The sequence below is a fragment of the Gobius niger genome, assembly GCF_951799975.1.
Source record: "Gobius niger genome assembly, chromosome: 21".
In the NCBI taxonomy this organism is placed as follows: domain Eukaryota; kingdom Metazoa; phylum Chordata; class Actinopteri; order Gobiiformes; family Gobiidae; genus Gobius; species Gobius niger.
The window spans coordinates 13486916-13512023 of NC_136872.1; the positions used below are offsets into that span (position 1 = coordinate 13486916).

General features: G+C 41.0%; 1 protein-coding gene across 38 annotated transcripts in view; it reads left to right on the forward strand.

The window, feature by feature from the left end:
- Positions 1-25108, forward strand: part of LOC306980831 (receptor-type tyrosine-protein phosphatase delta) — a 441722-nt gene that overhangs the window by 105821 nt on the left and 310793 nt on the right. For all 38 annotated transcript variants that reach the window (XM_079580272.1, XM_079580307.1, XM_079580305.1 and 35 more), the window contains exon 3: positions 11063-11086. The gene's annotated coding sequence lies outside the window, so the exon portion shown is untranslated. The remainder of the gene's footprint in view (positions 1-11062; positions 11087-25108) is intronic.

Genomic DNA, 25108 nt, shown 5'->3' on the forward strand with positions numbered 1-25108 from the left:
TTATCTTACTTTTGCAGTTTGTCACACCAGCCCACGCCCTTCTGGCCCCACCTTGCTTTGTCACAACATCTCTCAGCAGCACCCCGCCAGATTGGAGCTGCTGATGTGTCACCACTCCACGTAGATGCGATAGTTAACAGATCAGAAGGCACGGAGAGGAATTTTTAGTAACCAGAGAGGTGTTGATAAGTGTCAGCGAGCGAGACAGAGAGAGAGAGAGATGCAAAGTGTATGCAGTGTATAATATCCACACCGTTTGAGCTACATGGGGGTGTTGCTATTTAGGAGACAAAAGCAAGTGGCGTGGATCTCTGATGCTTACCTATACAGTACATGCTGCTCTTTCTAATGGCTGTGTCTTGGCATCAAAGTGCATATGGCTGCCCCTGGGGGAGATCACCGCCGATGCATAATACATAGCCCCGCATTTCCGGCGATAGCAGCAATAATGTCGACGCTCGGAGTGCATAAAGGGGAGATCAGGTGTAGGGGAAAGTGATTACAGAGCATGAACACACCTACTGATCTGCCTTTATTGTGAAGGGTAACTGACGTAAAGGTGACAGCAGCCCCGAAGATTGCCTGTAGAGATTCAGGCAACAATTTTACGCTTAGCCATATACTTTGAGTATAGGTGATAAAGGTGCTCTATGTTTCATTGTATTTAAGAGGGGGTGGGGGGCTGTCAACAGAAAAACAGAACAACAGAACGTCCTACATGAAGGGCTCCCCCACTCATCAGTCGAGCTACACTGCAAGTAATTTACATTTTAAGATTTATAATAATGTCTATACGTTTGTTAAGTGTGACGTCATGACTTCCACTTCCAGAAGTAATAATAAACTCCTAAAAAACAACCATCAATATTTCTGAAACTCAATGGAGAGTTGCTGAACCTACTTATTTCTCCGATTCACTAGCCAAAAAGCCTACTGCTGAAAAAGTAATATTTACTAAAGTCACTACTTTCGGGGTTAGCGTAGCTGCTGCGCCGTTAGCATTTCTCTCCGCTAAATCCGGATGTACTGATTTTGGTGAATACTACTTTTATAGCAGTAGGTACAGCATTTTTGGCTATTGGCCTGATAAATAAGTATGTTCAGTAACTCGCTGTTGAGTTTCAGAAATATTGATTGTGGTGTTAAAGCGTTTTTTGTAGTTTCTCGCACATCTGCGGACCCGGAAGTAGAGCTGTGACGTCACCGCTTAACAAACGTATATAAAGAAAACACTGTGAGGAGTGAGAGACTGGACTAGTCAGGATTTCAAAAGCTTGCTGAGCAGGCAGCAGTGGAAATGACGTAGAATATTGAATACAAGCTTTCACTTGTGCTAACGGCATGCTAGCAAATATATGCTACCATGATGTAGACATTTTGAGCGGGTATGGAGTAAATGAATAGTGATCATAGCATAATCATAGCATAAGCCATTGTTATAACTGATCAGAAAGGGGCTGGTGATGGATTATGGGCTTTAAACATGTGGAGGACAGATGAATGTTCACTATATGATGCAATACAATCCAGGATGTACAGATTGGAGCACCTCAGCCGTAGAGGAAATGTACTGTACTGATAGATTGTAGTGGAATAGCAGCAATAGTTGTACTCGCAGTTGTCGTGAATATATATGACTTGAACTAGTAACATTAAGTTCCTGCATAATAAGTTCCACAGTTTGACAAACGCTGTCATCAAATTTAAGCTAAGCACTGCGCCACAAAGGTTGAGAAAGCGTGTTAAGTGACAATGATGAGCGGCTTTGTTTTGTCTATGAGCAATTGGTGTCAGCAGTGGATATTCATTATTGTAATGGCGGCGTATTCTCTGCTTGTGTAATGTATGTAATCGTGGAGTTAATTACATCTTAGTTTGACACTAAGCAATGTGTATAGCATTTTAATTAGACCTCGGCGGGATTGAGCTTTTTGGTTATGTAACACTTGTCATTTATCTTTTGTAGCCGAAGCCAAGATGCAGGCAGCTGTCTCTGTAACGAGGAATCGGCAGCATCAAGAGGCTGAGGAAGAAACGCACTTGAAAATTGGTTTATTGGTAGCGTTTCAGGGGTCATTTGAGGAAATTGGGAGTTATTATTCTTCTGTCCTTGTTCAGCGCGTCAGCCATACAGTACACATCCCTCACCACAGTTGGCTGCGAGGTCAAAGTGCTTAAATGAATGGTCGGATGAGCTCGCATTGGTAATACTGAACATTCCTCTCCATATTAAACATGTCTGACACTAGCAGCCCCATCACTTCCGCTCACTTACTTCTTTGCTTACTCCTGTAGATCCCACCCCTTTGGCTGTATTTCTGCAGCATAAACACACCAGCATTTATTTCCACCACAACAAGAAAACCCCCCATTAGCGGTCATTATTAATTAACATCATCATAATGGCCGGTGCGTTCCTGAAAGGTCAAAGATCAGTTTTAATGATGGGCCCTGCATATGGTGCCGAGCGTGTTGCCTTGAAAGCGAGGAAAAGGCCGTGCGTCTGCTGATCCATCTGTCCAGGGGTAATGAATGCACCTGCACTTTCCACGGGCCAACGCGCAGGTGCACCCTCACCAAGCCCCGACACACACAAACGCACACACACACACCTTTCCTTTTTTTCCACAACACAATTAAAAAGCAATAAGTGTATCCTGTGGCAGCACTGTTTACTCATTACCGCTAATTATCTGTTGAATGCTTACAGTGCTAAGACAGTCAGCACCCGCATGTAAACTCGCTACGCTAGTCAAATCATTTCACAAGTAAATTAGCGCAACACATGTTTGTGCTGGTTGATTAGAATGGTGAACTTTTCGTCACTTTCTTTGTCACACACTGAAGCTGACAGCACATCGCTCGTTCATTTATACAGCTTCATTAGGGAGGGGCTTGACCTCGCCATTGTTTACTCAAAAGTCTATTCTCACTTCCATTGCCCATGGCCCTCTTAAACCATTGTTTTGAGATGCTGATTGTCTTCAAAGGAGTGGGTTGTGGCTTTTAAGATTGATCTGCAGTCGCTTGTGGGACGCTGTTGTTATGTCTGCGGTGTTGGTGCATTCTCTTGTGCAATTGTTGTTTGGTTTCTTCATTATTCTTTTTTTTTTTGAAGAAGAAACTGAAAAGATGAGGATTTTTTTCCCCCTCTCCTGTTGGCAGCACTGACTAAGTTACTACGTTCCTATAGACCAGCAGTGTTGGGGGGTAAAATATACTACTTTATATATTACTTTTTTCAGTAACTAAGGAATATAACATGCAGTATTACTGAAACAAAACATGGGAATACATTAGTCAATACAATTCATGTAACTCAAGTCACAAGTGCACTTAAATGTATGAATAAAAAAATGTCCCCAAACAGAATGCAGCACTAAATCAGGTTGGACACTGGTGTATAAAATCTGCAGTTGTGCATAAATGTCGTCAAAACAAAACACGAGAGAGTGGGGATAAAGAAGGAAAAGGAAATTGCTGACTGCACTTTTGCCTAGTGGCTTCTTTATACTTTATGTTTAGTTTATATTTTGTCAAAGTAACTAAAAGTAGTGTAACTCAGCTACATTAATGAAACAGTAATATGTAATACAAACATATAACATTATTAAAGCTGTAATCACTAATATAGAACATATTACAATTTTAAAGTAACTTGCCCAACACTGCAGACCAGTATTTCACTGATTTATCAAATTTAAGGGCATTTGTGCTTGCTGAGTAGATGCCTTTTTCATTACAATGCAACTGCTTTAGTATTATTTGCCCCTTTAAGAAGTTTGACTGATGTCCGTAGTTCTTTTGTACTGGGCACATCTGTGTACAAAGCTGATTTTTGTGCCTGAAATTACAGATAATATCCACTCTCTCATTCAGCTTCACTCACACCAGCGCCAAAAGGAAACCTCTCCAATCTCTTGCTCTTTGATTGCAGCAGTGGACGCACGACTGCCTGTAGGGTCTCCCCCTCTGCCTCCACTAGTGGTTGATATGAAGGGGCCAGAACGAGTGCTTCAAGACCTGGACTTTCATAAAATCCCTGCTTTCTTTTCATCAGCTCCTCGTGCAGTAAAAGGCTGTATCCAACCTTCAGTCATTCATCTCTGGGCTAGAAGTCAGGGGAGACAATATGAGCGATGATCTGATTACCCTTGGTGTTTCATTGGTGACTTTAATATGCCCCTAAACTTACACATTTCAAATTTTGTTTTCAATCACCCAATTTTGCCGACATCCTGCATTCGACTCCTTCTTTGATCCGGGAACAGAATTAGCACAAGTTCAAACGATTTGGGAGCTGATGGGAAGAGAACGGTAGCGCAGCGCTTGTGTTTTAGTGAATAGGAGAGACAGCTGGGACAGGACGCGAACATCTGGCGAGGCGCTCCTCTCCAGTCACGCCTGAGAGAACCCTTTTTAAAACTGGCCCACATCGCATCCTGACAAGTCTGATGAAGTTCTCCCTAACTGCTCTCATCAGGCTGTCATTCACAAATTCACACCTCAACTTGCAAGTATAAGAAAAAAAGGAAAGAAAAAAAGAAGAAGAAATGGTAAACTGCAATGTCTTCTATCTTCGGTTTTTGAAGGCAATCTGGCAGGCAGAGCAACTTGAGTAAACTTCTTGATACTTTATGCAGGCAGTGAGAGCCGGGGCCATCTGTATCCTCTTTTGACATTTCTTTAGTCTTTGTTGGTGGAGGGAAAAGGCGGGTTTATATCAGCTCAGATGGTGTACAACTCATATCATTCTTAACATGCAGTGATACTAGAAGTACTCGGAATCGGTACTCACATATTGCTTTTCACGGGTAACGGAAGCTTATGGCCACATTGGATGTTGGTGTTCGGGTATAACATGGAATATAAACTCATTAACACTCCTATTACTGCTAATATGGCCATACTATTTATACTGCTACTGCAATTCTGCTTATGCTGCAATTATAATAAATTCATAAAATTGGAAACAGGAAAAGTTAAAGAACTAAGTAACTTGTTTACCTTAATAAATCCTTTTAGTAGTCCTTCTAGGGGTAATACAAGTGTTATGATTGGGGGGACTTTCATCTCCACCTGATGTCTCTGGCCAGAAAACTACCCTTGCAACTTCCCTGCTCCTACCTGGATGCGCAATACACACTGATGGAATCACGAAGAAGAAGCTAGCAGGCTAACGGGGCAAAGCTAACTGCGGGCTAGCACTTAAACAGTATTTACAGCCAAGATTAAGTGAAAAATGTATCTCCATGGTGTAATTGGATGTACAATATCCCTCTCCCTTTGTTTTGTCTGTCAGGGTAGTATTTACTCTCACGAACGATTAATGAGTGAAAAAACGCAACATGCTACCACACCAGTCGTTATGGCTTATGAGATCTAGGGGCATGAGTTACTTAGTTCTGCTTTAAGTTTACTTAATCTTAGAAATATACTTAATTGACCTCCGTAAACAGCCTAAACCTTTCGAGTGTTTACTGTGAAAATGATGACTAAACCATTTCTAGACCAGGACAGATTTGGGTATAAACAGGACTACCCAGGACTTTCCAGACTGTACCTTTTATGTGACATCCAAAGAATCACGTGAGCTGTCCTAAAGAGCTACATTTGGCTCTGAAACCATCATTTCAGATGTTTCTACATGTATGCCTGATCAAAGTTGAGTATTTAGAAGAGTAATACTACTTAGTTTGCTATCACAACCCTAGATCGCACTACTACTGCTTGACAGCCACCAAAAGGATACTGCAAGAAAAGCTGTTACTTCTAAAGCCAGTTTGTTTTAGTGAAATTATCATAGAAGTTGTTGCCTTGTGCACGATATGCATGGTTTAAATAAACATGCCTTGCCTTGCCTTTATAATGATTACAGGTCTTAAGAATGACCACAAAGAGCATCCTTCACTCCTTCCTCTTCTTTCACACTTCGCTCTATATCAAGCTGGAGCATAGCCATCCCTAGCCATTCGGTGCCATTATATGCCTCTGTACAGAAACAGCTGCTCCTATTCCACGCTGGTGAGTAGGTTAAACAGTGACATGAGGAACCCATCCCGTTTTTGTTACGCTCCAAATTGACCGACAACATGCACTGGTCCCCCTCCGGCTGCCTTCCAGATCCAATGCTTTTGATTTCTAATTAGTGGCAGTGTGCATTCTTGCGGCCACATGCACTGTCTCTCTGTGTTGCAAGTGTGTGCTTGCGGGGGTAAAAAAAAGGCGGGATAGGCCAAAATACGCTCAGTCTGTGCAAAATTTATCAATTTGTAAAGAGCCGAGGAAGGACTGGAGGGATAAAGCTGGAGCTGAAATGTAAGTCAACTATTTGGGTTAACAGCCCAGTGTGTACGACGCCTAAGGCACATAGTAGCTGGATTCGGGTCCAGTTATAAGATTGCACAGTAGAATGTGTATAAGGAAACTTGCTTTTCGATAACGGCGTAAAACAGAATTCAAGATAAAGCACTATCAGGCAAAAATAATAATAATAATCCAAATTGTGACAGGGAAGTTGTTGCTATTTTGCCTCAGTCCACTTTTAATGAGTCTCAGGTAGAAGGATGGACAATTTCCATTACAGAATTTGTAATGCGGCGTGGCTTGAGGCTACCAAAGCACAAACAAAGAATGCATCCAATATTAGGCTCTGTTTTGTAAAATACATTCTTTATATCTTGTGCTGGTGGGAGGCATATTTAATTAATCATCTCTTAGTATCATTACCCCAAATTCCAAATCCACTATTATAAGTAGTACTATCTTGTCGGTTGCATTATTGTCGTGACTGTTGTGTGATGAATGTGGAAGAGTCAAGAGCGTTTGTGTCAAAGAGTCTCCCTGGGGGGAAACTGATGTCCTTGTCCCAAAAGCTGCACGAGTCTCAAAGGAACAAATACAGCAGCCCAAATACTCTCCAAGGGCGCCACGCTGTCTCTTTAAGTTTAATCTTAAGTTTTCTGGACAAGGTTACAACACAGACGATTTGTTTCTGTGCGTTTGTATTAGCATTTCGGGTGTTGAAAGGGCAAATCGAAAAATGTGTTTCGAGTACATTCTAAGAGTGTATAATGAGTCTACCTCTTCTACCTTCTTCTTCTTATATTTCTGTTTGTTGTGAAGAAGGCCATTCATTAAACACATGCAAACACACAATGTCCCCAAGGTGGCAAATGTGGATGACCTATTTCGCTTAATGACCCTGGTTTTGTCTCTGTACCTATATTTTTCTATTTTTGCCCAACTGTTTCTACATATAAAGCGAAAACATAACATGTATAACACATAAAGCTATAGGGCAGTAGTTCATTTAGGACAATAGTGGAACACTGTCAGTCCCCCTTCAGCCAGAGCCAGTCAAACAGAAATCCTAATTTTTCTGACCTCATGTCTGAGAGCCAGATCAAATGTTTGCCACTTTCGCCTCACAAACGCTTTAGTAATTTCCCCCTGCACTGACCACTACAAACATCCCTTAATCCCTCTTGTCAATACAAGAAAGACAACATAAGAAAGAGTTCTCGGCTTTCCCTGGCCCTTGTCGAAAAAAAGTTTTCATATTGTTGTGGCTTCTCCATAGCATAACTAAGACCTTGAAAGGAGCTTATCTGCTTAAACCAGGAGGGCGAGAGAGGGTGGAAAAGTGTCTTCTCCTCCATCTTTTTGCTGCTTCAGAGAATGGGTTTATTGAAGTCACCAGGGCTTTGGTTGTTCCCAAAAGCTTCCAGACCATCCTTACCAGTCTAATCCACTTAGGGCCATGCTACCTCCGCCGGTTTTGATTGGCCAGCCTTCCAATTTTGCACTGCAGAATTGTGAAGAAATCAATAGTGTTCACTGCGCTGCAAAAAAGCCCCACTTAAAAAGACCAGATGTGATTAGGTGAAGAGAAATACAGATACAGTTTGAGAACACTGGCTTGTGTCATTTTTCGATTCCGCATATTTAGATATCAAGATTTAAGAAAATATTCATTTAAAGCCACACCGTGTAAAGTTTTAAAAATAAAAAGACTACACTGACAAAGGGAGAGAAGGACATTGTACATACAATTACACAATGGAGATAATATTTTCACTCAAACATGGCTGTAAACACTGCTAAAGTGGTGCTAGCCCACAGTTAGCTTCACCCGCTAGCCTGTAAGCTTCTTCTTTGTGATCCTATTAGTGTGTATTGCACCTCTGACCCGGAGGCAGGAGAGTTGCAATGGCATTTTTCTGGACAGGGACACCAGACCCCCCAATCATCCCATTAACACTTACATTACCCCCAGAGGGACTACGAAAAGGATTTATTAAGGTAAACAAGTTACTTAGTTCTTCTTTAATACATGTCACTTTTTCATCCCTTTTTCATTACTTTTTTGTCGCTCTTTTATTGTATTTTATTCCTCGTTTTTGTCTTTTTTTCATTGCTACAGTATTGTGACACTTTTTTCAAGAATCTTTTAGATTTAGGTAACGGCAAACTGGAGAAACTTTTGCTTGGTTCAGGCGAGGATTAAAAGGTTAAACATCTCTATGTTAAGAAAAGACTATACGGAGTGAGAGAATGGGTTCGTCTAGAGCGCGCTTTGCAGGCTGTATTGTAAATGTCACATGATAAAATTCTGATACGAGCTTTGGCTCTCAGCTAACGGCATGCTAGCAAATATAAAAATATACCATGGGCCAACAATATCAATATCAAGGGCCAACAACCCTTCTGACGAGCAACACCACCCCAGTATATGCAGATTGGAGTGGGGATCGAACCGCTAACTCGGTGTCCGACGGGCACCCCATGCCAAATTACTATGCTCATCACTCACTATCACTCCTTGCTCGACCGGTCGTACGGTGAGTAGAGTCATGTCTGTTAGGTCCATAAACTCTTGCTGCACCAGTCCAAGCCGCTGCTAATGTCACTGAAACCCCAGGTGTTTTGGAATGCCGCTTGAAGTCTGACATCAGTCCCTGCCTCTCTCCTCCCCTTTTCTCCCTGGGGTCCAATTTTCCCGGCGTGAATCTTCAAGGTCCTCTCAGCTGAGCTCTCTGTTTAGCGACAACAATGGCAGCGAGCGGGGGGACTTTTTTGTCACACAGAAATGGTAATGAGCGTCCCAGAGATTGAACCACGCCTGCTTCTTTGCCACCCCCTAACTCTCTGTGTCTCACTGAAAACGCATTTGTCCCCGCGCTCAAAAGCAGATACAGTGTAACGTTCGCTCTTCCCCGTCCCGGACGTCCCCCTTTGGGAATTGTTGCGCGGAAAGAAAATGTAAATTAATTCAGAGGACAGACATCAACAGCGATAAATCATATTACCGAAAAACACCGCTCAGGAAGTGCACTGTAAGCAAGGGGAGTGCAAAATTAGTCATGATCCGACCAGTTCCTTTGCACAACATGGCCTTATTGTCAGGGCGGCACGCTCACTTGTTTTATTGCGTATTTACAGCAAAGCAAAACTGCGGTTTAGAGGTACACTGCCGGTGAGGGACCAATTTCAATGTAAGAAGTGTGCGGTAATGGAAACCAAGTGTATATTTCCTGGGTGAAAGAATTGGTGCTTGCATGAGTTTGTGCTATACTATGTTTTTTAGGGTTTTGTTGGTTTCTGTGGTTGCTTGACTCTTGTGGTGGTGCTGGAACATTTGTAATGCTAATCCAGCGGTTTTGAAACTGTGCTATGGGCACTACTGTTAGCACTCTAGCTTTCATTGAGTTTTATAACAGTTATTTATTCAGACATGTATATTGTCATTCTTTTAATCACAGAGGATGGAAGCACATGGTAAACAAACTCATCATTGACACTCATAGGAATCAAAAGGAGGTTATGAAAGATTTCAGAATCCGTTAGCCTGGTCAATGTATTTTAATTCCTTGTAGCCGTTAGCCATTAGCCTTTAGCTATTAAACGCAGCAAATTATAAAAGCTCCAATATGCAAAACTTCATTTGCACAATCAGCGTTTTCATATAAAGCAATCAAAGAATGGGATAATCAACAAGTTATAGTACTTTTACCGGGGAATTAGGAAAGTGGCTGCTGAGAGGCCAAACCTGCCGGTGCTGACAGGGGCTGGTTTTAGGTCCCTCATTATTCTATGACAAAATGTAGCTTTGAGCTTAATGTCTCAATTGTACATTGTCCCTTCAATATAGATTAAAGTAAAGTAAAGATGTTTTCAGCTGTTGTCAACCCACCAACCACATTTCGATGAGGTCAAAGCCTGATTAGAGATGATCAATTAATGAACAGGCCATTTTCAATAAGAATTAGCGCATAAAAGTGGCCTCTGTGCTAAATGCTTCATCATATTTCTACAAGTTTCCTCCCACTGAACTTCCTCTAATAAATTAATGATCGAGAAACTGCAGAAATGATCCATGAAATGGACATAGCATATCTCGACATACTTCGATATAGAGCCTGGCTTCACCATTCATTGGCAAACACAAGTACGCATTTGTAGGAACAGGCTAATATAGCTCAAGGCATTTCAATGATTGACAGTCATTTGACTTCTGTTGACTTCATCTGCATACCCTCTCTTTGCTAATTGCTCCAAACACTTACTATTATTTTCTAACAGGCTTTGACAATACCTGCACTTCATTACTGACAGTTTCCCTAAGGGTTATCGCTGATTCTTTCAAACACAACCCTAGCCATACTCTATTAGAGAGTGCATAGAGACACAAAGACCACTGGAATGTGCCTTGTGAATAAATATATAGTGTTTTCCCGTGACATTCTTCTGTTAAAAAAAAAACATGGCACTCAGTCAAAAGAAAGACAAATATGAATGCTCCTTGTTCAAACTTGGGATTCTCCTGGGAGACTTTCACACACTTCCATGTCCCCAGATTAATAAATGATGCCCCTGCTCCCGATACGGACTATTCTTAACCCCCATTCCGTTCAATGCTGGGAACACCATAATTTTTCAGCGCGCCGATGACAGCCAGTGCCTACGCCGAACTTTAGCTCCCAGTACATTGTAATTTGCTAACGTTGCTTTTTTTTTTCTCTCTCTCCCTCTCTCCCCCCCCCCAATGGCTTGCTTACAGATGTGACCAACGATTCCACACGAGGTAAGGCTTTATTTCATTTTTCATTTGGTGCGCGTTGTCATGCAGTGGCAGTAGATGCATAAATAAATATAAATAAATAATAAACAGTAGTGGCAGTGGATTGTTGGCATGATGCGGTTTGCTCGCTAAGACATGCAATGCAGTGCAATCCCTCTCCCATGGCATTTTCAACCACATGTGTTTGGATCCACACTGGTCCCGCGCTTCGTGTTCCTTCAATTTGAATTTTATTTAAATGAGAAAACAGCGACGGAGACAGTTGGAAGTGTAAGTCGGTATAAACATACATAGGGCAGTGTCTCTTTCCATGTTTAGTTGTCAGAATGTCCAAATGAAAATCGTTAAAGTTCTGGCTATAGTAAACATCACTGTACTGCTTTACTCCCTGAAAGTTGTGAAAACATGCTTGTAGATGTGCTTTGGGCCATCTTTAATCATACCGGATTCACTTATCACGCCATTACATTGGAAGTTGTTGTTGCAACATTTCTGGAAAGCAGTGATTTTATTTGTAATGTCTCTGGCGCACACATATTTCTTGTTCTCTGCAACTGAGACCGTACAAGAGGCGTAATAGGTCAGTACGGTTTGGCAAATGGGCCACACTTGAACTCTGGCAAAGCTGAGCGAAAAATGGCCAAGACTCTCAAAGGATACAAGCTCTTCCATATTTGGTAAGACGTGCTTCTACGGGCACTCAGCAGAAGGCAAGGGACAGGAAGGTCAAATGGTGGTTGGAAATTTCTTTGCGAGGCCTAAACCGTGGACTTTAGGTTGTTTGAGCGCTATCTGTGGCCCTCAGCGTCTGCCCAGTGAATTTCTACTATTAGCAAAAATGGAAATGTGAAACGAATGTAAGCCCATATAGCCGTTCCGATAATCTGGTCAACATGCAGAGTTGAAATGTGTTTGCCAGAAAATGACTTCCTAATGAATGGCTAAAATAAAAGAGGGTGTTGCTTGTATAAGGAGACTGGGATGTTAGAAAAGCTTTGGAAAAGTTAGGAATTGCTTCTGACTACAACTAACTTTTATTGTACTGCCCCCTTGTGGGAAGAGTTTTTTGTGTTTTGAGTTTCTTGTGGTTGGTCCACGCAGAGCTTCTGTAGTTCAGTCATGCTCCTAGCAGTCCCACAACACAGTGTTTCAGCCTGTAGCATTTTATTTTGGCCCCACTAAAATATCTGTGTGTAACTATTCAAATGATAGTGATCATGGCTTGAATTAGACACCAAATATAGTCATTTTAGTATGCTTCCAATTCGTAATTTATAAGAATATTTTAGGCGCTAATACCGTTAGTATCCCCATGGCATTTTCCATGTAAATTAGCATTGTGCTAATCGCTCGCTAATACTAATGTTATAGTTAACTCTAAGCTACTTATTTTGTATATGTATTGTATATTTACACCAATCAAGATTGTAATATGCATTCTTTGGGTTTCTGTATGTTACAGTTTTACAGTCCTTCAGTAAATCACACAAATAGAGTTCGGGAAATTCCACAGTTACTATGGAGATCCGCCATCTTTGCAGCTGTTCCATACATTTCCATTGACTAACAGCTATACATGACTAACAGTACAAAAAGTGGAGTAAAAAAAGCCATGGAACAACTCTGTTAGCTGCTGAGTTACTGCTGCTGAATTGATCTAAACCACTGTGGTGTCCAAGTATTTTAACTTTTAAAATCTCCAGTAGTTTACAATTGCTGCTAATCCCATAATGCTTAGCGATATGACGTCACATTCCCGAACTCTATACAGCAAGACGCTTCCTGGTTTTCATTGGAGACTGTTAGCTATCTGCAAAGCTAGTTCTCACACACTACTAAAGGCAGAATAATTCTAAATGTATGTGCTCCCTCTTTCATTTATTTATACACTACAGTAAATATCAAGCAAGTGGCCACAAAGATAATGCACTTTCTTCTTCACAAGTTGAACCTTTGAAACTGGATTGCAACTTAACGAACAGACTCTCGCCATCACCTTGGGAGTGGTTCTGTGATGGCTGCTACACAGAGGAATCATCTGGCCAAACTTTGATGTAGCTTTTCTTGGCTTGTTCTTTGTGTGCTCGCCGTTTGCTCGGACTTCTCCTCCCTCGGACAGCGTGTTTGGGCTTCCGCCATCTCATTGTGTAATTGAAAAACCCCGCACCATGCCCCGACACTATCGCCGACCGTTTGGCTGCCCAGCGGAGCATCTGCGGGCAGTTCTGGTCGGCCTCTCCAGCGCTTTGAGGCTATAGCCCGGCCTGACTGCTCGGAAACAGCGAAACCTCTGGCTGGCTGAGAATAATAAGTACCCATGGGAGGCAGCCAGATGGACATTCACTGTGAGCCTAGCTGGAGAGGCAGAAATCTGTCAAACATCACACCAGGCAGCGGTGGGGGAGCAGAGCAGGTTCACGTGCACTGTGTCAGATAAGACGACTGCTCATTGTCAGGACTAAAAGCTCGCCATATCACGTCGGAGCGAGCGCATTTACCGTCGCTGAAGGTCACTAGTTTGTAAGAGATTCAAGCGATTTGGTTAGTATTCTGGAAAACATCATATATCAAGTATAAAGTAAGGCTGTCAATAGATTAATTTTTTTAATAGCGATTAATCGCACTTGTGAAATGCGATTAATCGTGATTAATCGCAGTTAATTTTTTTCTAATAATTATATTCATTTTTTATGTTTTTATGTTTTATCCAACATAAAACACTTACATTTAAAGCATGTGATTACTGATTGCACATTTCATTGACCAAATCCACAGTTTCATATTTATGTGAGAAGCCCAGCAGCTGAGAACCGGGATCTTCAGCCATTTCTGAAGATCCCGGGATTGATAACTCACTTTGTAGAGACATTTTCTTTTTGTGCTGAACCTTTAGGACAGAAACTGCAAACTTTAAGGTTCATGAAATAGAATATAAGGACATATTTTTTTTTTTGTTGAAATAGGATGATTAAATTAATCGTGATTAATTAAATTAATCGCGATTAATTATTTTTGCGATTAATTTGATTAATCGCGATTAATGTTGACCCTAGTATAAAGTCATGGCCTTTGGGAGATGAAGTGAATTAGAATAGCTCATGTTGCTGCAAATCTTGAAAGAAATAATTTTTTCGATTGAATGTCATCAATTCGACATTATTGCAAGAATCCACAGGCAACGACGTCAATAGAAAAAGGCTATCCACAGTTGTTCATGTTTACACAGTATTTAAGAAGCAAGCAAAACAATTCACGATTAATGTGGAGTACATTTATGGAGGTTTGTCAGTGATGGAGCCTGACCAAAATGTGAATGTGTTTGACCACAGAGCTACATTAAAGCAGTTCTAATTAACTTGTTACCATACCATAATAAATCCTTTTCTTAATCCTTCTGGGGGTAATACAAGCCACAAACCACACTGATGGAATCACAAATAAGAAGCTAACAGGCTAACTGGCTAAGCTAACTACGGGCTAGCACCACTTAAACAGTATTTACAGCCAAGTTTGAGTGAAAAAAAAAAATCTCCATTGTGTAATTGGATGTACAATATCCCTCTCTCCCTTTGTCTTTTCTGTCAGCACACAATGGTGGTGAATTGATCAGAGCGACTAAAAACTGCTGAAGGTTGACCCATGTGCAACAGATGAGCTAATCTTTACATCTTTAGCACTGAATCTGGTTACATAACCAGCACAGTTAGCCTTAGTCAAGATACAATATTGAGAATATGCTTTAAGAATATTAGATTGTATTTTTGTGCAAGTTCTCTCTTGAAACCCAGTGAAAAATCCCACTAAATATCCAATGTTATTTTTTTCTCCTCTTTTTCATATGTACTTCAAAACAAAGCTATAGGAGAGGAATTACAATTGGCTCATTATGCTCTTGGAAGCGTAGCAGTGCAGAGAAAGTGTCACAAAGAGTTCATCCCGGCATCGTGGGCTCAGAAATAGGACCCGGGTTCTCTTCCATACGCTCCGCACCAGTTATTAGTGCATTATGTCTGGCAACGCTTCCTTTGAGACAGGAGCCGAGCCGCACTTGATCAGCGATATGACACTGGCACCTATGACGTAGGCATTGCTGGCTGCTCACTTAAGCAAATACCATTATATCATTCAAGTCTAAAAGTAGATCTCAGTTTGGATTACAAAACGTCCAACGAGGGGCCCGTCCAAATGAAAACACGAGCGGCGCTCAGTTTTTAAATATTTTCTCCTCTTTATCCACCCTTCAGAGCACAGGAGCAGAGCTAATAACAGATAATACAACACTTTGAAGTTTCCATCTGGGCCTCTCACGCTGCGCAACAAACTGTTCAAGAACAAAAGCCTGAGACGTGCCGTAACATTTCTCCGCATTGCACTGCAAAACTAACAAATCAATTTAACTTAAACAGATTAGTTCCACTGATGAATCACGGTACTTATTATTATTTTTTAATTCAATGGCATACATTTGTGAAATTAGTGTGGGGTCATGAACAAAATGCTACGGCCTCATCCATCATCATTTTCTGGATTGATCGTACTACTTATCTCTGTGTTTAGATCATTACTTGGTAAAATAAGTAGAATGTATGGCAGATGTTTGTTCATTGTAGATGAAACAAGAGTGATGAAGAGTTGGAGCAAATGAGTTCAATCAAATTGAGCTTTAGAACGTAGATTTTCTTTGCAAAAGCCAAAAAAAACATGCAAGAGCATCAGAAGGTCCAAGATGGCTACTGTGGTGGGTCTAATGTTAAAGCTTTCTCTGCTTTAGTGCTGCCTTCTGGGTAAGAGCCTATTGTGCCAAAGGCAACTTCCGTCAGCATATGTCAAAACCTTCTGGCATTATCCAGAGCGCTGACGGGAATTTAAATATTTTAGTTTATTGATAGAGAGATTAGTTGTGTATGCAGTTTTGACTGTTTTAATTCAAGTTTTATTGTGTACTATGGAACATTATGTGAAGCGCTTTGGGTGTGATGTGAGAAGAGCCATACAAATAAACTTCCATTCATTCCAAGTCTGATAAATAAAAATGTAAAACTTCCAGGCAGTTTACGGATCAACACGGTTTGTGGTGAAACGCCGGCTGGGAAACAAGTCAATCCAGCTGTTTTTGACCAATTATCCTCGATGTTTTCAAATGTAACCCTCGAATCAAGCAACTCACTGACAAGCGATAGTTGTGGGAGCGCATTATACTGTATTAGCCGTCTTTGCTCTAATGTCCTGATAGACAGCAATCACCGTTTTCACTAATAACCACTTATCAAGGCGGCTGATTGCGCATGACTCTCCACCACACACACACCGATGTGATGAGGTGCTAATTAGGGATGACTGGGTATACTCCATATCCGCACACACTCGAATGGCCCTATCCCAAAGCTGGACTGATGTTGTGAACAGATGGCGTATCTTTAACTTTATCAGCGGCGTCGGTGTCCTGAGTAAACAGACTAAGTTGTTTCGGAGCCTGGGGACAGCGGCTAACGGCATATGGTGGAGCCACATTACAGGGCATCCTTTCCTTTGTTTATACCTAACTGCTGGGCTGGCTGCTCTGAAGACAGACGTTAGATGCGCACATTAGAAGACACTATGTTTATGTACGTACAGAATTAAATCCATTGGAGGTGCTGAAATTGCTGAGGTGTTAATACAAATATAAATAACGGCTTTCGGGGTCACAGCCAGTACAGTATTATCCCTGTGGGCCGTTCCGAGTCTGATGAAATGGGAGCGGAAGGTTCAAAAAGGTCATCTGCATTAAAAATATGTCAAATATGCAAAAATACATGTTCCACTACTCCTATTATAATTTTCTTCATTTTTAATCCAAACTAAGGAGTCACAGAACATTGTGTCCTTACCCTTGATAAAACTGTATGACTTTTTTGACAAGGATGCAATGGAATAAGATGAAAGTACTTTTATTTGAAGGTCTTTATTTAGTGTTGTGCTCAGCAGCACCAAAGCCGCTTCAAAAAAGGGAAAGAAAATTCTATAGAAGCAAAATATTGTTATGTAGCCCTTTGAGAATTCGAACAGGCTGCTTCCTCATTTCCTTCCTTTGTCTTTTACATTTTAGAAGCTCTTTTTCATCTTGCGTACTCCTTGTTGGCGGGTGAAAATATTTCCCTCTATTTGGAGGAATCTGGGAAGCCAATCTCAGCTTGCCTGTGTCACTAAGGTGCTGTTTTTGCCTCTAATAACCATCTTCGTTACCATCCCTACCCAAGTGCCCCCAGCTGGCCACTCAATTTTAGCACTGGAGGAAAAGCATGTTTACTGACTGCTCCGTGCGCCGTCTATGCATAAAGAAACTAAATGCCAATCAAAATTGTGTTCGCTGAGCGGCAAGAACTGGATCAGAATGAAACAGGCCGCACTCAGTTTGCATGTGGTATTGCATATAATCTAATCTAACAGATATCAATAACAGTCACAGGGCAGTCACATCTTTATTGAACCACACATGTCCCACTGAGATTTATCCTTTTCAGGGGTGGTCAAAAATTACCCTATTGTAAATGTTTAATTTATAGGAGAAACTGGAAACCTATACATGTTTACAGGAGGACGTACAGACAGCGATAACGATAAGGTCAACATTAAAGGAACAGGCCACCGTTTTTCCATACTGAGATATGTTCTTACCTGAGCTTAGACGAGTTGATGCCAACCTGTCTGGTCTTTGTGTGTGCCCTCAGTCACGCAAAACGACCAAAGATGTTGTTAGCATTTTGCCTCTCCCAATGTATTCCTATAGCTCCAAACAGGAGTGAAGTTGGAAGCTACCACGCTCTTCAACGGGCACGCACAAAGACCAGACAGGTACGCATCAACTCGTCTAAACTCAGGCAAGAACATATCACAGTATGGAAGAACTGTGTGAACTCAGTCACGCAAAAAGACCAAAGATGTTGTTAGCATTTAGCCTCTCCCAGTATATTCCTATGGCTCCAAACGGGGTGAAGTTAGAAGCTACCGCGCTCTTCCATGGGCACGCACAAAGACCAGACAGCTTTGCATCAACTCGTCTAAGCTCAGGCAAGAACATATCACAGTATGGAAAAACGGTGGCCTGATCCTTTAAGTTGAACCGCAACTTCTACTGCAGTGTATAAATTAAAAGACTTCAGCGAAGTTTTTCCAAAGTTTCTGGGCATATTGTCCCCTTTTGGTCACAACACATAGTTAGATAAAAGTTCATCCTGACGTGTTTTGACTGTACTTTAAGCAGAGTGTGAAACATCTGAGTTGGCCCAGCATGTGTTCTGCCGGGGCCCTCCAGCCTCCTCTGTCTATTGTTCCACCCCGCGCTGATGTCTCTCTAATAAGCCACAGTAATTAGGCCGCTCTTCAAAATCATAACTTCCTATTGTGTCTTGAGGGTTGGAGCCATTAGTCGAACAAAGGAAGTCCAATAAGTGACACAATAGGCTCGGCTGCTTACAAGTCACAGCTGAACTGAGCGCAGAGGCAGTCACATGTACTTGATCCTGCAGTGCGTCATCCTGTCAGCGGAGGTTGACTGGACAATTTGTGGATCCCTGACTTAGCAGAAAGGTTCTGTTCTGTTCTGTTGTCCCATTCACTACAATGTTAGCGGCTGTGGTTTCCTGTTTATTTCCTAATGGATGTTTTATTTTTACCTAAAAAAAAACGATGAGAATTGGTGTGTGAGTGTGAGAGTTGCATGCGTGGGAATCAAATGGCCACAATGACATATTCAAACAACATAAACTATCTCCAAGGTCTCTCTGAAGAGCCTCATACTGTGCATGGCACGAAACGTCCCCTCCCTAACCTACCCCCCTCTCTCTGAGTCTGCCTCACTCTCTCTATAGTCTGAAGTCTGGGGAAATATAAAAACATATAAACACTCTTATGGTCCTCCAGAAAAAAGCTCTGAGAATTGTCCATAAAACAGGGTTTCGTGATCACACAAACCCTCTTTTTCTAAAGTGCATTAAAAGTAGAGGTTTTGATCAAATTCAAAACCCTACCGATAATGTATAAAGATTTTTTTTTTTTTTTAATGTATGGAGGGTGTATGCATTTAAAACTTATCTTGTGCCTACTCCCTTTGGTTGTTACTAATAACAACCTTGCAGCCCAAAAAACAAATAAACAATAAACAATAGCCCCCACCATCCCTACCTTTTGAACCAAAGAAAAAATTCCAGTGCGTTTTCCGCATGTAATGTGTATTATCCAACTGTGTATATTTGTTTATGTATAGTATGTGCTTGCTTTATTGCTTCTTGTAATTTCGAATTTCAGCAAAAAACTAGACAAAGTGCTCAGGAAGTCTATGATAGAATTCGTTATTTGGGGGAAGATGCTCTTTGGTGAAAATAGTTAAACAAAAAAACCAAGGCACTCCTCCCACATCATAATTCTCTATTTACATTTAAAAAGTCTTTATTGTGCTGGGCTGATGAACTATAAAATCACTTGGTGACACTAGCACTATGTTTTAAAGATTTTAACACTCATTAGCCCAGCACAATAAAGGCTTTCTAAATGTAAATAGAGAATTATGATGACTATTCTGATTCTTCTGATTCTGATAATTCACTACCTATGGTCTATCACTAACACAGCAACTTATCTGAAAATACACAACCCCTGTAAATGACCTATAACTGATTTTGACAAGACAAGAAAACTCTATTCCCTTTGAGGCGACATCTGTCCAAGTTGGCCCAGGCTGAAGCTGCCTCCTTCCAATGTTGGCAGAGTTAGCGCTGAAGACCACTGGGCCGACCCGTGGCCTATGGGAGCTCAGAAGGGTTGGGGGGCAGAGGTGGTGAGTTCGTCCCGAGCCTTGTGGCCATCTGGCGCTCGCACACCACAGACTGGGCCTTCGTAAGCGGCTGGCATGTTCCGTGGGTGGCCCAAACACCAGACAGGCTGTGTGCAAAGCTGGTGTTTGATATATGCTTTAGATTCACAAACACAAAAGGGGAGCTGCAAAAACCTTGGAAGTTCGTGTAAGGTAAAAACTGAAATTTAGATTTTGTTCCACCACGCTGTAATTTCTAACAAATCCATGCATTGCAACTAAAAAAGACTCTCCAGAGGCTTTACACTGGTAGAGATTCAGTCGCAAGACTTGAGTGAATGCCATGAGTGATGTAATACCCAGCAACAGTGTCTGCCCACTAAACAAAAACATAAATAATATTATACAATATGCACAGATTCTCAACTGCCATTATTGAGCATAAAGACTAATCCACCTGTTTGGACTGATGTGAACTATAATGGCAGAAATAGAGATGTTCTATCAATTACTACACCTAAAATTGTAAGTGTTTTACACAGTTCAATGTTAAATAAATTGACTTTATAACTATACTTTGTTTTGCCTTATTACAACATTTACATCTTGTACTAAATTTGTAAAACTTCATTAATGGGAATAACAAATAAACCATAAAGGGAACAGGAATATTCCATCCATCCATCCATTTTCTTCCGCTTTATCCGGGGCCGGGTCGCGGGGGCAGCAGTCTCAGCAGAGATGCCCAAACTTCCCGGTCCACACACACCTCCTCCAGCTGTTCTGGGGGGACCCCGAGGCGACACCAGGCCAGCTCGGAGACATAGGAATATTCCATTAACCATTACTAAGAATAGTAGTACAGGTTAAGGCCTTATTTAAGTAACAAAAGTAATCAGTACTAGGAATTCCAAGTTGCCTGTACTAACATGTCTAGTAATCAGAACTTGTATCATAAGTAATGAATACTAGCGTTACTAGTAATCATTGCTTAACATTGAGCTTAATAATTATGCATCGGGTTTACAACTTATTCCAAGTACACGCAATGAGTTGGAATTTGCAGTGCAGCAGGGTGAATTTAAGGGTTCTCTTCAGTGGAATAAAAAAAAAAAAAGAGATATGAAGACCAACATGAGATGCTAATACGGCTTGATAAACTCAACAAGACACTTGTCCAAGGTTAATGGGGTGTAGTGCATCAAACAACTCATAAAATAAAACTGTTATCCTTCTCACAAGAGGCTTCTCATTTAGGACTGGGGAGTTTAATGGCTCATTTCTGGAACAATTAGCTGTGCCGAAAATTGCCTTCTCAAAAACACCCTCTTTAACCACAGTCTCTCTTAAAACAAGAGTAAGAATGACTTGAAATGTAATCACACGAAAAGAGCGACTTAGACTGCAGTAAATTCAAGTGAAATAAGATCTCTTTGACAGATTAATTATCTACTTATTCCTTTGCCTTGACGCATTTGTTCATGCACGCTCGGTGTGACTAAAAGAAATGCTACATGTTGCATAATGAGGCACGGTTTTGTGCATGAACGGGCAGGGAAAAGGGCCCCTCTTTAGCGCAGGTTGTTGCTTCTCTATATATTCTGTCAAGCACTGTTTGAGTGTTGAATGCTCATCTTCAGACGTGAATGGACAGCTTGTAAACGGCACCTCTGAATGCGAGCCGTGTGAATGAATAGCGCCGCATGAAAAGAGACACCGAAGCAGTCGTTCAGTGCCGGAAGCAGGCTCCGCAATGTTGCACAGCTATTTGAATATTGTGTGGCGATACTTTGTGCTACTGTCACCGTATTTGGATACACGTGTTTTTGTACACGGGACACACCACATTTGCAGGTGGACCCTTTGTGCTTGCTCTACATTTTAATCATGAGGTGTTTTCCCATCAAAGACCTCCACAATGAAAAGATCTCACTCTTCTAAAATGAAAAGTGTTAATCGCAAAGGCAATCCATATCTCATTAAGACCTCTAATGTTTTTGAGAATTATCTTAAAAGGTTGGAGGTTGGAAACAATGATGACGTGGATGGGAGTGAAACAGAAGCTCTCCCCCATTGAAATGAATGGGCAGAAATCGTCTGAGAACTTCTAATTGTGTCCTTCCCTTACATTCTGAAAATGTCCCTGCAGGATGAGACAATGACATGGTGATGATGGTCTTCAGATCCGTGCCTCCTGTAGCATAATTGTGTTAGTGCATGTGTAAACCATCAATCAGATTGACTCAGTGTCGTGCCATTCTAAGTGAATTACACCTGAGCATAAATCGATAGGATATAGATTGTCATATTATGTCTGAATATACAGTGAATGTTGATAAACGTCTTATTATGTAGACATTTCTGTGCAGTGTCGGGTGTGTGTGCCATGGAAGATGTTTTGTGAATAAATGTAAGAAGCGTTTGTAAGGTATTTAGCACTTTGATGGTTGTATTGATGTAGTTAGACACTAGTCATAATAAAAAAAAGACTTTGCATTTAAGCTAGAAGGTCCCGGGTTCGATTCGCACGGGTCGCCCCAGCAGCTGCGGCATCGAAGGATGGGTCAAATGCAGAGGACCAATTTCCCTATGGGGATTGTTCTGTTTTAGTTATGTCCACATGAGGGCACCGTTTGATGTATTGTTTTTGACTTAAGTATTTTCTGTTGTGGCCCCTTTAAAAAAGTAAGTGTTAGACAGAGGAGGTCACGTGACTTAATATCAGGAAGTCTTGTTAAGCATTGTCAAGCATGGCCCTGAGCTGACAGTTATCCAGTTTCATCAGCAAACATCCAATGTCTTTGGTCGCATCGTGGGCATGTATAGATTGTTAAATTGCACATCTTTGAATGTACTTCATTATTTGATCAAGTTTGATTGTGAATGTTAAAATAGAAGCTAAATGGATTGTGAAACTCGGAAAATTAGAATATCGTTCAAAAGTTCATTTATTTCTGTAATTCAACTTAAAATGTGAAACTAATATATGATTATAGACTCATTACATGCAAAGTGACATATGTCAAGCCTTTATTTGTTATAATTGTGATGATTATGGCTTTAAGTCCATTTTTACAAGCTGAGAGCCATAATAATCAAAATTGTAACAAGGCTTTACATTATCTTACTTTGCATGTAACGAGTCAATCATTTATTAGTTTCCCAGTTTAAGTTGAATAACAGAAATGATTGCACTTTTTAACAATATTCTAAGTTTCACCTATAAATAGCAGAATGCACCAAGCATTCATCATAAAATTAGAAATATATTGATATTCATTAACAAAATGAAGCAATATGTTTAAGCGCATGCTAATCTGAATAGGATTGGTGTGTTTTTGGACCACCTGATAAGCCACTGAATGCTTCCTACGGGACTTTTGGCTATTTTATTTACTTTTGCCAACAGCAGTGAAAGCATTTTCGCCAGGGGAGTGTAATTATTGCTCTGATTTATTACGAGCGATCCAGACAAAACAACAGTAGGAAAGGATATTGAATTTGTAATTGCGCTGAATACGTTGCGGGGTACTGTTTCTTAGTCACAGCTGTGCAAACAAGCTTCTTTCATTCCCGTCATTGTAAATAAATGCAAATCCTCATCCATTTGAAAGCGACACCTGCACAATGTTATTTTATTTCTTTGCGTTTCCAAATCATCAAATATCAACTCATTTCCTATTCTTTGCAATACTATTTTTGAAAATCCCCATGGTTCCTTATTACAAAGTGTTATTCTTGTTCAAAGGCAGTCGGAAAGTGAAGCATGGTTAATCTCTACCTGCCTTTCGCTTCCTTCTAAAAGCGCTCTCCCATTTCTCATTAGGACTTGGGCTTGAGAGGAATTAGCAACAGTGAATGAAAGCTATCCCGGTCTTAATAAAACGGCTGATCCAATTTACCGAGAGAGGATTATGTTCATATAATCATAATGTGGCTGTAGGAAAGTGTCCCCAGATGTCTGCGCACTCATTTACCTGTTAACTCTCTGATTATTATGCTTGAGTGATTTAGACACCGAAGACATTGATCTCTGTGTTATCTCTGTTAGCCAAGAAATCGAGTTGGAATTCCCATATCAATTTTAAATAGGTGTAGACAAAGTGCAGCGCAGGAGCTGAAAGTGACACGATGTTAGATTTATGTCATGGCATTGGCCTCGCTTGTAAGACAAAAATCGTTTAAGCACAGGCTGGACCTCCTGAGAGCAGAGCCGTGGGTCCATAGCCATTTATTGGGCGCTACGAATGTCTATTATATACGTCTGCACGTAGCCAATAGCCAATCGTATCAACTGTATCCAATAACCTACATGTATGTCAGCCAAACACTGTTCTTCTTTTAAAATAGACTTTCGAGCTAAACTATTTAATAGGGCTGGAACAAAAAATTGGATCGGACCTGGATCGCAATACTTTGTGCTGCAATACCAAGTATCGACACTTTATCAAGTATCGCAATACTTTCAATACTTGTGTTTGGAGGCATTTTTATCACACACACTTCAATCTTAACATTTCAGTAAATGTAAAAATGTCATTTGGTTTCTAAACTTTGGACACATGACTTTTTACCCATTTTAAGGTAAACATATTACTCTAATTACTAGTGTATCGCAATATGTATCGTGACAAAAGTGGATCGTCCCAGCCCTACAATTCAATACAGTCTAAGGCTTGATTGAAAGATGGTTTCACGTCTACTGCATGCACTGTGGTTCCAAAAATAAAAAAAATAAATGATCTGAAGAAGGCTATGCCGAAACGTAATCTTGAAAAAATCCACTTTTTGACATCGCCTGCGAGTGTGCGATGCTGTTTTTTTTTTTTTATGACTTTCCTCAACATCTGCACCTCGGTTACCACTTTTGGTGTGCGTTACTCCTCTTCTCTCATTCATGTCATGTCATGTTGGATCCGTAAATGAACTACAAGCTTCCGTTTGTCGAATAGTGCGTCATTGTCATTGTCTTGCCGCCCGATCTGTGATTGGTCCCCAAATTCATGCGGAGATTGTGGTTTCCAGGCTGCCGGCGGTTTGTAATGATTAGAGCGCGCAAGCAGCATGGGAAATCCCAGGCTAGCTTTTCTGGACGCTCGAAGACACTTTACATTGCATTATTTGTTAACTCCATACTTGGTGGTAGTAGCTACTATTGAACCCCGGGGTAGACTGACGGAAGCGAGGCGACCACCTCTAAATACTCTCTCACACGCTACTTTTACCTAGGCTTT